The sequence below is a fragment of the Rosa rugosa genome, chromosome 3 (assembly GCF_958449725.1).
Source record: "Rosa rugosa chromosome 3, drRosRugo1.1, whole genome shotgun sequence".
NCBI lineage: Eukaryota > Viridiplantae > Streptophyta > Magnoliopsida > Rosales > Rosaceae > Rosa > Rosa rugosa.
This window is the reverse complement of record NC_084822.1, coordinates 23,892,526-23,906,373: the sequence shown is the minus strand read 5'-3', so window position 1 is coordinate 23,906,373 and position 13,848 is coordinate 23,892,526.

Below are 13,848 nucleotides of genomic sequence, written 5' to 3'. Positions count from 1 at the left end.
GAGAAGTGTCACTTCATGGTGACACAAGGGATAGTGTTAGGACACATAATATCTGCTAGGGGCATTGAGGTAGATAAGGCTAAGGTTGATCTTGTACGTCACTTACCCTCCCCCACAACTGTGAGGGAGGTACGCTCTTTTCTTGGCCATGTAGGATTTTACAGGCGGTTCATCAAAGACTTCTCCAAGGTGGCGAGACCTATGTGTGCCCTATTGCAAAAGGACGTGCCCTTTGTGTTCAATGAGGATTGCAAGAAGGCGTTTGAAAAGCTCAAGGAGTTGTTGACCACGGCCCCCATCATGTGCCCACCGGATTGGAGTCTACCCTTCGAGCTTATGTGTGATGCATCAGACTATGCTGTTGGAGCTGTGTTGGGCCAGAGGAAGGATAAGAAGCCCTATGCTATTTACTATGCTTCTCGGACCCTCAACGACGCCCAGCTCAACTACTCCACCACTGAAAAAGAACTCTTGGCTGTAGTCTTTGCTTTAGATAAGTTTCGTTCTTATTTATTGCACTCTAAAGTAATTGTTTACTCTGACCATGCAGCCTTGAGATATCTGATGATCAAGAAGGAGGCCAAGCCCAGATTGATTAGATGGATCTTGCTGCTGCAGGAGTTTGACCTAGCGATCAAGGACAAGAAGGGAAGCGAGAATGTGGTGGCGGACCATTTGAGCAGGATAGTACATGAGGAGGACATCCAGCCCCTACAGGAAACTTTCCCAGATGAGCAGCTCTTTGGGATAGAGGTTAGTGTGCCCTGGTATGCGGATATAGTTAACTATTTAGTCACTAGGACATTTCCTGACACACTTTCCAAAGCTAGTAAGGATAAATTGAAGAAAATGGCTAGGCACTTTATTTGGGATGAGCCCTATTTATGGAAACATTGTAGTGACCAAGTCATTAGGAGATGTGTCCCAGAGTCTGAGCATAGGTCAATTCTGTCATTTTGCCATAGTGAGGCTTGTGGAGGCCACTTTGGGCCTCGTAGAACGGCCTTGAAGGTTAAGGACTGTGGATTTTATTGGCCCACTATCTTCAAGGATGCAAACTTGTTTTGTATTTCTTGTGATAGATGCCAACGGACTGGTAATCTTGGCCCAAAAGATCAAATGCCCATGAGCCCAATAATAACTGTAGAAATTTTCGATGTTTGGGGCATTGACTTTATGGGCCCATTTCCTTCGTCTAATGGCTGTTTATATATACTATTGGCTGTGGACTATGTATCAAAGTGGGTGGAAGCAAAAGCCACCAGGACTAACGATTCAAAAGTGGTTGCAGGTTTCTTGAAAACTAACATATTTTCCAGGTTTGGTGTGCCACGTGTGCTGATCAGTGATGGAGGTTCTCATTTTTGCAACCGGACAATCGAGGCTTTGCTGAAGAAGTATGGGGTAACCCATAAGGTGTCCACGCCCTACCACCCTCAGACCAGTGGCCAAGCAGAGGTGTCCAACAGGGAGATCAAGAGGATACTCGAAAAGACAGTGGGCCCAACAAGGAAGGATTGGAGCCAGAGATTAGATGATGCATTGTGGGCCTACAGAACAGCCTACAAGACGCCTATTGGGATGTCTCCCTTTAGGTTGGCCTACGGAAAGGCATGCCACCTTCCAGTGGAGCTAGAGCACAAGGCTTGGTGGGCTGTCCAGAAGTTCAACATGGATTATGATGAAGCGGGCCTACATAGGAAGCTACAGCTAAATGAGCTTGAGGAGATAAGGAATGAGGCCTACGATGCTTCATGGATCTACAAGGAGAAGACAAAGGCCTACCATGACAAAATGATCCGCGGAAAAAGCTTCCAAGTGGGCCAGAAAGTTCTGTTATTCCATTCCAGACTTAAGCTATTCCCTGGTAAACTTCGTTCTCGTTGGGTTGGCCCATTTATAGTTACAAATGTGTTTGCTCATGGTGCTGTAGAGATCAAGAGTGAGAAGACGGGGAAGGAGTTCAAGGTAAATGGGCATCGTCTCAAGCCCTACTATGAGTCCTTCGTGGGGCACACATTGGAAGAGATACCCCTCCAGGAGGCACCCCATGACGTGTGAACAAGGAGAAGAGTCCCGGCTGAAGGACTATAAATATTAAGCGCTGCATGGGAGGCAACCCATTTCAACAGAAGCTGTGGAGGAGCCATCAACGAGAGTTTGACATTTCTATCACTTCACTTGCTTAGGTTGAATTGTACTTGTGTCTTTGTTTGTTTGTTTGTTTATTTTACCCTTCCCATATTTAGGGTCTATATACCATATTTTATTATTATTATTATTATTTTTTTTTTTTTTTTTTTTTGCCTACATTGAGGACAATGTAGATTCTAAGTATGGGGTGGGTTTACACCTTTATTTTCAGAATTTTTTCAGTTTAAAAAAAATAATAATAATAATAATTATTTTGTTGGTTTTATAGTCTTTTTGTATGTTTGAGTCTTAGGATGCTCCTAACGTCTAGGATGAACATGTCTCTGAATTCATGGCTGAAGGTTTTCACAATCGAAATAGGACTTAATTGAATTCTGTGGTTAATCGACGTTGTGATACTTGTATGAAGATTTGAGATAGGATTGTAACTTGGTTCATTAAGCATGCTAGGATTAAGTCTGATTCATTTGACCCTAAGTGAGCTTTTGAGCTAAAATACTTTCTTTTCGAGTGCTTAATTGATAATTCTAGAATTTCGTGGCTGTATTTGCAAAACCTCATCATTCTTTGAAAATCCAATGATCATGTGCCATAGATTTTAATGGACTAGAGAGTACTAGAACTCGGCTGTTGTGACTGTCAAAACTTGTATGCCATAATATGCACTGATCCTGGATAGGATAGAAGGCATTAGGGTAACCACCATAGCCAAAAAAGCATGTGTCCCCAATTGTGCCCGTCGTGGGACTCCTTAGAATGAACCCCTTTGAGCCTACGTTGAAAACCTTTGTTTCATCACCCTCACTACCCTACCATGAGCTTAGTACAGGATATCTCTACCCTTGTCCTAGGGACTTAGTAGAGCATGACATAATGTGTAGGGGTGACGATGAAAGACAAGTGTGGGGTGGGGAAAATCCAAGAAAAAAAAAGAAGAGAAAAAAAAATTTGCCATAAAAAAAAATTGAAAGAAAATGAAAATGAAAAAGAAAGAAAGAAAGAAAAGTGGCAAAAGAGAAGAAAAATTGAAAAGAAAGCTCTTGGGAAATTGTTGAAGTGTGGTTTTGGACTTTCAAATTTGTAGAAGGCTCAAAGTTGAAAATTATGCCTTTGTCCATTCCCATGTTGGTTAGAGTGAAGGTTTGGCCCAAAACAATGATATTTGGTCTACAAAAATGATGACATAAAGTGGTCCATATATGCTCTGCTAGGTCCTTAGGATTTTTGTATCCTTAATCTTCATTTCGAAAACCCTAGCTTAGCCCCATTACAACCTATTTTAAGTGCTGACTTGATCCTTGAGATGGGCAGTCTTTGGTTAGTGGAGTCAGGTACGCAGTCGAGCTTATGGTTTAGGTCCATTTGTGCACTTAGTCATTTCTTGAGGTCTTTAATAATTATTCACAAAATGCGTTTATTGATGAAATATGCATGCTGTTTGTTGCCTTACAATTTGTTCTCTTGCATATACTTGAGTGTGAAGCTTTTAAGCATAGCCATTTCTGAGAGAAAAATCGAGAGTATGCCTTGTGAGTTTGGATTGGACTTGTTCGAAACATGCTATCATTCACTGTATAACTTAAGTTCTCCACATCTTACTTAGTCATATGAGCGTTACATGTTTATTAACCATGGAATTATCTATGCGATTTTGATTAAGTGTTTAACGTGAAAGCCATGAGTTTGGAGTCTCTGAGACAACAGTTAGGGGTAGTAGAGTCATTTACTTGCTTTTAGTCGAGTCTCTATTTTGTTTTGTATTTTTGTTTTGCTAAGGGACTAGCAAAAGCTAAGTGTGGGGTATTTGATAGGAGCATAAAGTGCGACGATATTATTGAGTATATGCCCCATTTTAGACTTGTTTCTCCCTTAAGTTTCGTGTTTTGAGTTATCGAGTCAGTTTAAGAGTCTTGTACAGTGTTTGGCGTAAAATAGGCGCAAAATGCGAAATTTATGAAAAAAAAATCCTAACAGGATCAGGATTCCTTACCGTCGACGTTTTTGCGGTCTTTACATTAATTCCCTTTATTTTCTCTTAAAAAATCTGATATTCTCCACCTTTTTGTAGGAAATTTAAGACGTTTGACCAAGCAATGAAGAAGGGAAATAAAGGAGAAAGACGTTTCAGCTGGAAAATAAATAAAGGAGAAAGACGTTTTCAGTTCGGGAATAAAGGAGAAAGACGTTTCAGCTGTTAAAAGACCCCATTATGAGAGGAGTTAAGGCCATAAAGGAGACGTTTTCAGTTGGAAAATTAAAGGAATTATGATGCAATCCCATCCGTCCAATGGTGAAGGGTATGATCGACAAAAGCCAACCAATGCTCCCCTATAAATAGGAAACGTCCAGAACAGAATTTCTATCACTTCCTGACCAAGATCAGTTCCTTGTCTATCACTTCCTGACCAAGATCAGTTCCTTGTCTATCACTTCCTGGCCAAAAACTATTCCAAGACTCTGCCCAATTCACTCCTTAAACTTCCATCACCTACAAGACCGTGACCACCATCCATCCATCAATCTACGAAGTTCTTAGGCGCTGAGTCAAGGACGCTCCACCACCATAGCAGAGACGAGTTCATCACCTTGTTGCCAAGCCGCTGAGGAAAGCTTCAAAGTGTAACTATGACTCTACTCACAATTTTTGTTTCGGTTTTGTGTGTTTGGATTTGCGAGTTGTGTAATTGGAGACATGAAATTTTCAGAATATTTTTATTAATATTTTTGAGATTTTCAGTTTATTATTGAGTTAATTTCGAGAATTCTTTTATGATGCATGTTACAATCTTGTGCCCTTTTATGTGTTTAGGTAATTTTCAGAGTTAGGTTCATAAGTTTGCATGCTAGAATAACGGTGAGAGTTCTTGTGTGTTTGCTTAATTTGCCAAGAGTAATTGTTATTTGTTAAGACGCTGAGTTAAACAAGTAGTAATTAGTTCTAAAAAGTGGTAAAAATCATGCTTTAATGATTAAACGATTCTGGAAATTACGTGTTAAATTCTATGTGTAATGGTTAATTTGCACGTGTGAGTTGATTCGAGGGTTAGATAATACTACTAGTTAAGAGAACTACGCTGAGTGTTTTCGAAAATTAGTAGTATTAGGCTTGGTAAGGACTTTTCCGATCCAAGCCTACATTAGAACGAATTAGATAAATGGATTGATCCGCTGAGGCTTTTCATTTGAGCTCTTATCTAAGCGTTTAAGATGGGCACATTCTTGTAGCATGTTGAAATGAATTTTCTGTTTTTACACTTAGTAATTTCTGAGTGGTATTGGTCTAGGTTAGGGAAGTCGATCAATGTATATAGTTTTATTTGTTTTGTTTTTATTTTAAGTAGATTAGGAACCAAATTCCAAAACCCCCATTTTATTCTTTTATTTGTCAATTGACCTTTTTGTGTAGGTGTACCCTACAATCCCCGGACTGAACGATCCCTGCTTATCCTATACTGACAACTACATTTTGCAGGGTTAAATTGTGAGGCTATTTTAGCCGCATCACAAACCAAATCAACGGAATTAGAAGCAAGAAGTTTGGAAAAACATTGTTCATAAACTCAAACTTGAAGCAAAGTGATCAAATTGTTTGAAATGAATGGAAAGCATTTAGGGCTTTCAAAAAGCACAAGAACAACGCATTCGAAGTTTTAGTAGCCATTTCTCTAAAAAACAAACCAAATCAACGGAATTAGAAGCAAGAAGTTTGGAAAATCACTGTTCATAAGCTCAAACTTGAAGCAAAGTTATCAAATTGTTTGAAATGAATGGAAAGCATCTACGGCTTTGAAAAAGCACAAGAACAACGCATTTGAAGTTTTCGAAGCCATTTCACTAAAAACCAAACCAAATACACGGATTAAGAACCAAGAAGTTTGGAAAATCACTGTTCATAAACACAAACTTGAAGCAAAGTGATCAAATTGTTTGAAATGAATGGAAAGCATCTAGGGCTTTGAAAAAGCACAAGAACAACGCATTTGAAGTTTAGAAGCCATTTCACTAAAAAACCAAACCAAATCAACGGATTTAGAACCAAGAAGTTGGAAAATCACTGTTCATCAACTCAAACTTGAAGCAAAGTGAGCAAATTGTTTGAAATGAATGGAAAGCATCTAGGGCTTTGAAAAATCACAAGAACAACGCATTTGAAGTTTTAGAAGCAATTTCACTAAAAAACAAACCAAATCAACGGAATTAGAAGCAAGAAGTTTGGAAAAACACTGTTCATAAACTCATACTTGAGGCAAAGTGATCAAATTGTTTGAAATGAATGGAAAGCATCTAGGGCTTTGAAAAAGCACAAGAACAACGCATTTGAAGTTTTAGAAGCCATTTCACTAAAAAACAAACCAAATCAACGGAATTAGAAGCAAGAAGTTTGGAAAAAGATTGTTCATAAACTCAAACTTGAAGCAAAGTGATCAAATTGTTTCAAATGAATGGAAAGCATCTAGGGCTTTCAAAAATCACAAGAATGACGCATTTGAAGTTTTAGAAGCCATTTCACTAAAAAACCAAACCAAATACACGGATTTAGAACCAAGAAGTTTGGAAAATCACTGTTCATAAACACAAACTTGAAGCAAAGTGATCAAATTGTTTGAAATGAATGGAAAGCATCTAGGGCTTTGAAAAAGCACAAGAACAACGCATTTGAAGTTTTAGAAGCCATTTCACTAAAAAACAAACCAAATCAACGGAATTGGAAGCAAGAAGTTTGGAAAAAGATTGTTCATAAACTCAAACTTGAAGCAAAGTGATCAAATTGTTTCAAATGAATGGAAAGCATCTAGGGCTTTCAAAAATCACAAGAACGACGCATTTGAAGTTTTAGAAGCCATTTCACTAAAAAACCAAACCAAATCAACGGATTTAGAACCAAGAAGTTTGGAAAATCACTGTTCATAAACTCAAACATGAAGCAAAGTGATCAAATTGTTTGAAATGAACTAGAACAACGCATTTAAAGATTTTAGAAGCCATTTCACTAAAAGACAAACCAAATCAAGAGAATTAGAAGCCAGAAGATTGGAAAATCAAAACAAAGTGATCAAATTGTTTGAAATGAATGGAAAGCATCTAGGGCTTTGAAAAGCACTAGAACAACGCATTTGAAGATTTTGAAGCAATTTCACTCAAAAACAAAAACCAAATCAATGGAATTAGAAGCAAGAAGTTTGGAAAAACACTGTTCATAAACTCAAACTTGAGGCAAAGTGATCAAATTGTTTTAAATGAATGGAAAGCATCTTGGGCTTTGAAAACAACAAGAACAACGGATTTGAAGATTTAGGAGCAATTTCACTAAAAAACAAACCAAATCAACGGAATTAGAAGCAAAAAGTTTGGAAAAACAATGTTCATAAACTCAAACTTGACGCAAAGGGATCAAATTGTTTGAAACGAATTGAAAGCATCTAGGGCTTTGAAAAAGCACAAGAACAATGCATTTGAAGTTTTAGAAGCCATTTCACTAAAAAACAAACAAAATCAACGGAATTACAAGCAAGAAGTTTGGAAAAACATTGTTCATAAACTCAAACTTGAAGCAAAGTGATCAAATTGTTTGAAATGAATGGAAAGCATCTAGGGCTTTGAAAAAGCACAAGAACAACGCATTTGAAGTTTAGAAGCCATTTCACTAAAAAACCAAACCAAATCAACGGATTTAGAACCAAGAAGTTGGAAAATCACTGTTCATCAACTCAAACTTGAAGCAAAGTGATCAAATTGTTTGAAATGAATGGAAAGCATCTAGGGCTTTGAAAAATCACAAGAACAACGCATTTGAAGTTTTAGAAGCCATTTCACTAAAAAACAAACCAAATCAACGGAATTAGAAGCAAGAAGTTTGGAAAATCACTGTTCATAAGCTCAAACTTGAAGCAAAGTTATCAAATTGTTTGAAATGAATGGAAAGCATCTACGGCTTTGAAAAAGCACAAGAACAACGCATTTGAAGTTTTCGAAGCCATTTCACTAAAAACCAAACCAAATACACGGATTAAGAACCAAGAAGTTTGGAAAATCACTGTTCATAAACACAAACTTGAAGCAAAGTGATCAAATTGTTTGAAATGAATGGACAGCATCGAGGGCTTTGAAAAATCACAAGAACAACGCATTTGAAGTTTTAGAAGCCATTTCACTAAAAAACAAACCAAATCAACGGAATTAGAAGCAAGAAGTTTGGAAAAACATTGTTCATAAACTCAAACTTGAAGCAAAGGGATCAAATTGTTTGAAATGAATGGAAAGTATCTTCGGCTTTGAAAAGAACAAGAACAACGCATTTGAAGATTTAGAAGCAATTTCACTAAAAAACGAACAAAATCAACGGAATTAGAAGCAAGAAGTTTGGAAAAACACTGTTCATAAACTCATACTTGAGGCAAAGTGATCAAATTGTTTGAAATGAATGGAAAGCATCTAGGGCTTTGAAAAAGCACAAGAACAACGCATTTGAAGTTTTAGAAGCCATTTCACTAAAAAACAAACAAAATCAACGGAATTACAAGCAAGAAGTTTGGAAAAACATTGTTCATAAACTCAAACTTGAAGCAAAGTGATCAAATTGTTTGAAATGAATGGAAAGCATCTAGGGCTTTGAAAAAGCACAAGAACAACGCATTTGAAGTTTAGAAGCCATTTCACTAAAAAACCAAACCAAATCAACGGATTTAGAACCAAGAAGTTGGAAAATCACTGTTCATCAACTCAAACTTGAAGCAAAGTGATCAAATTGTTTGAAATGAATGGAAAGCATCTAGGGCTTTGAAAAATCACAAGAACAACGCATTTGAAGTTTTAGAAGCCATTTCACTAAAAAACAAACCAAATCAACGGAATTAGAAGCAAGAAGTTTGGAAAAACATTGTTCATAAACTCAAACTTGAAGCAAAGTGATCAAATTGTTTGAAATGAATGGAAAGCATTTAGGGCTTTCAAAAAGCACAAGAACAACGCATTCGAAGTTTTAGTAGCCATTTCTCTAAAAAACAAACCAAATCAACGGAATTAGAAGCAAGAAGTTTGGAAAATCACTGTTCATAAGCTCAAACTTGAAGCAAAGTTATCAAATTGTTTGAAATGAATGGAAAGCATCTAGGGCTTTGAAAAAGCACAAGAACAACGCATTTGAAGTTTTCGAAGCCATTTCACTAAAAACCAAACCAAATACACGGATTAAGAACCAAGAAGTTTGGAAAATCACTGTTCATAAACACAAACTTGAAGCAAAGTGATCAAATTGTTTGAAATGAATGGACAGCATCAAGGGCTTTGAAAAAGCACAAGAACAACGCATTTGAAGTTTTAGAAGCCATTTCACTAAAAAACAAACCAAATCAACGGAATTAGAAGCAAGAAGTTTGGAAAAACATTGTTCATAAACTCAAACTTGAAGCAAAGGGATCAAATTGTTTGAAATGAATGGAAAGTATCTTCGGCTTTGAAAAGAACAAGAACAACGCATTTGAAGATTTAGAAGCAATTTCACTAAAAAACGAACAAAATCAACGGAATTAGAAGCAAGAAGTTTGGAAAAACACTGTTCATAAACTCATACTTGAGGCAAAGTGATCAAATTGTTTGAAATGAATGGAAAGCATCTAGGGCTTTGAAAAAGCACAAGAACAACGCATTTGAAGTTTTAGAAGCCATTTCACTAAAAAACAAACAAAATCAACGGAATTAGAAGCAAGAAGTTTGGAAAAAGATTGTTCATAAACTCAAACTTGAAGCAAAGTGATCAAATTGTTTGAAATGAATGGAAAGCATTTAGGGCTTTCAAAAAGCACAAGAACAACGCATTCGAAGTTTTAGTAGCCATTTCTCTAAAAAACAAACCAAATCAACGGAATTAGAAGCAAGAAGTTTGGAAAATCACTGTTCATAAGCTCAAACTTGAAGCAAAGTTATCAAATTGTTTGAAATGAATGGAAAGCATCTAGGGCTTTGAAAAAGCACAAGAACAACGCATTTGAAGTTTTCGAAGCCATTTCACTAAAAACCAAACCAAATACACCGATTAAGAACCAAGAAGTTTGGAAAATCACAGTTCATAAACACAAACTTGAAGCAAAGTGATCAAATTGTTTGAAATGAATGGACAGCATCGAGGGCTTTGAAAAATCACAAGAACAACGCATTTGAAGTTTTAGAAGCCATTTCACTAAAAAACAAACCAAATCAACGGAATTAGAAGCAAGAAGTTTGGAAAAACATTGTTCATAAACTCAAACTTGAAGCAAAGGGATCAAATTGTTTGAAATGAATGGAAAGTATCTTCGGATTTGAAAAGAACAAGAACAACGCATTTGAAGATTTAGAAGCAATTTCACTAAAAAACGAACAAAATCAACGGAATTAGAAGCAAGAAGTTTGGAAAAACACTGTTCATAAACTCATACTTGAGGCAAAGTGATCAAATTGTTTGAAATGAATGGAAAGCATCTAGGGCTTTGAAAAAGCACAAGAACAACTGATGCAGCTAAAATAGCCTCACAATTTAACCCTGCAAAATGTAGTTGTCAGTATAGGATAAGCAGGGATCGTTCAGTCCGGGGATTGTAGGGTACACCTACACAAAAAGGTCAATTAACAAATAAAAGAATAAAATGGGGGTTTTGAGATTTGGTTCCTAATCTACTTAAAATAAAAACAAAACAACTAAAACTATATACAATGATCGACTTCCCTAACCTAGACCAATACCACTCAGAAATTATTAAGTGTAAAAACAAAAAATTCATTTCAACATGCTACAAAAATGTGCCCATCTTAAACGCTTAGATAAGAGCCCAAATGAAAAGCCTCAGCGGATCAATCCATTTATCTGATTCGTTCTAATGTAGGTTTGGATCAGAAAAGTCCTTACCAAGCCTAATACTACTAATTTTCGAAAACACTCAGCGTAATTCTCTTAACTAGTAGTATTATCTAACCCTCGAATCAACTCACACGTGCAAATTAACCATTACACATAGAATTTAACACGTAATTTCCAGAATCGTTTAATCATTAAGACCTGATTTTTACCACTTTTTAGAACTAATTGCTACTTGTTTAACTCAGCGCCTTAACAAATAACAATTACCCTTGGCAAATTAAGCAAACACACAAGAATACTCAGCGTGATTCTAGCATGCAAACTTATGAACCTAACTCTGAAAATTACCTAAACACATAAAAGGGCACAAGATTGTAACATGCATCATAAAAGAATTCTCGAAATTAACTCAATAATAAATTGAAAATCTCAAAAATATTAATAAAAATATTCTGAAAATTTCATGTCTCCAATTACACAACTCGCAAATCCGAACACACAAAACCGAAACAAAAATTGTGAGTAGAGTCATAGTTACACTTTGAAGCTTTCCTCAGCGGCTTGGCAACAAGGTGATGAACTCGTCTCTGCTATGGTGGTGGAGCGTCCTTGACTCAGCGCCTAAGAACTTCGTAGATTGATGGATGGATGGTGGTCACGGTCTTGTAGGTGATGGAAGTTTAAGGAGTGAATTGGGCAGAGTCTTGGAATAGTTTTTGGCCAGGAAGTGATAGACAAGGAACTGATCTTGGTCAGGAAGTGATAGACAAGGAACTGATCTTGGTCAGGAAGTGATGGAAATTCTGTTCTGGAAGTTGCCTATTTATAGGGGAGCATTGGTTGGCTTTTGTCGATCATACCCTTCATCATTGGACGGATGGGATTGCATCATAATTCCTTTAATTTTCCAACTGAAAACGTCTCCTTTATGGCCTTAACTCCTCTCATAATGGGGTCTTTTAACAGCTGAAACGTCTTTCTCCTTTATTCCCGAACTGAAAACGTCTTTTCTCCTTTATTTATTTTCCAGCTGAAACGTCTTTCTCCTTTATTTCCCTTCTTCATTGCTTGGTCAAATGTCTTAAATGCTTTATTTTATGACTCCATCGTTGTTATTTCCAAGAGTTCCACCAGCCAAGGTTTCCTACAACAAGCAGGAGAATATCAGAATTTTCTAGAGAAAATAAAGGGAATTAATGTAAAGACCGCAAAAAACGTCGACGGTAAGGAATCCTGATCCCGTTAGGATTTTTTTCATAAATTTTCCATTTTGCGCCTATTTTACGCCAAACACTGTACAAGACTCTTAAACTGACTCGATGACTCAAAACACGAAACTTAAGGGAGAAACAAGTCTAAAATGGGGCATATACTCAATAATATCGTCGCACTTTATGCTCCTATCAAATACCCCACACTTAGCTTTTGCTAGTCCCTTAGCAAAACAGAAATACAAAACAAAACAAAGACTCGACAAAAAGCAAGTAAATGACTCTACTACCCCTAACTGTTGTCTCAGAGACTCCAAACTCATGGCTTTCACGTTAAACACTTAATCAAAATCGCATAGATAATTCCATGGTTAATAAACATGTAACGCTCATATGACTAAGTAAGATGTGGAGAACTTAAGTTATACAGTGAATGATAGCATGTTTCGAACAAGTCCAATCCAAACTCACAAGGCATACTCTCAATTTTTCTCTCAGAAATGGCTATGCTTAAAAGCTTCACACTCAAGTATATGCAAGAGAACAAATTGTAAGGCAACAAACAACTTGCATATTTCATCAATAAACGCATTTTGTGAAGAATTATTAAAGACCTCAAGAAATGACTAAGTGCACAAATGGACCTAAACCATAAGCTCGACTGCGTACCTGACTCCACTAACCAAAGACTGCCCATCTCAAGGATCAAGTCAGCACTTAAAATAGGTTGTAATGGGGCTATGCTAGGGTTTTCGAAATGAAGATTAAGGATACAAAAATCCTAAGGACCTAGCAGAGCATATATGGACCACCTTATGTCACCATTTTTGTGGGCCAATTATCATTGTTTTGAACCCAACCTTCACTCTAACCAACATGGAAACGGACAAAGGCCTAATTTTCAACTTTGAGCCTTCTACAAATATGAAAGTCCAAAACCACACTTCAACAATTTCCCAAGAGTTTTCTTTTCAATTTTTCTTCTCTTTTGCCACTTTTCTTTCTTTCTTTCTTTTTCATTTTCATTTTCTTTCAATTTTTTTTTTCTCTTCTTTTTTTTTCTTGGATTTTCCCCACCCCACACTTGTCTTTCATCGTCACCCCTACACATTATGTCATGCTCTACTAAGTCCCTAGGACAAGGGTAGAGATATCCTGTACTAAGCTCAAGGTAGGGTAGTGAGGGTGATGAAACAAAGGTTTTCAACGTAGGCTCAAAGGGGTTCATTCTAAGGAGTCCCACGACGGGCACAATTGGGGACACATGCTTGTTTGGCTATGGTGGTTACCCTAATGCCTTCTATCCTATCCAGGATCAGTGCATATTATGGCATACAAGTTTTGACAGTCACAACAGCCGAGTTCTAGTACTCTCTAGTCCATTAAAATCTATGGCACATGATCATTGGATTTTCAAAGAATGATGAGGTTTTGCAAATACAGCCACGAAATTCTAGAATTATCAATTAAGCACTCGAAAAGAAAGTATTTTAGCTCAAAAGCTCACTTAGGGTCAAATGAATCAGACTTAATCCTAGCATGCTTAATGAACCAAGTTACAATCCTATCTCAAATCTTCATACAAGTATCACAACGTCGATTAACCACAGAATTCAATTAAGTCCTATTTCGATTGTGAAAACCTTCAGC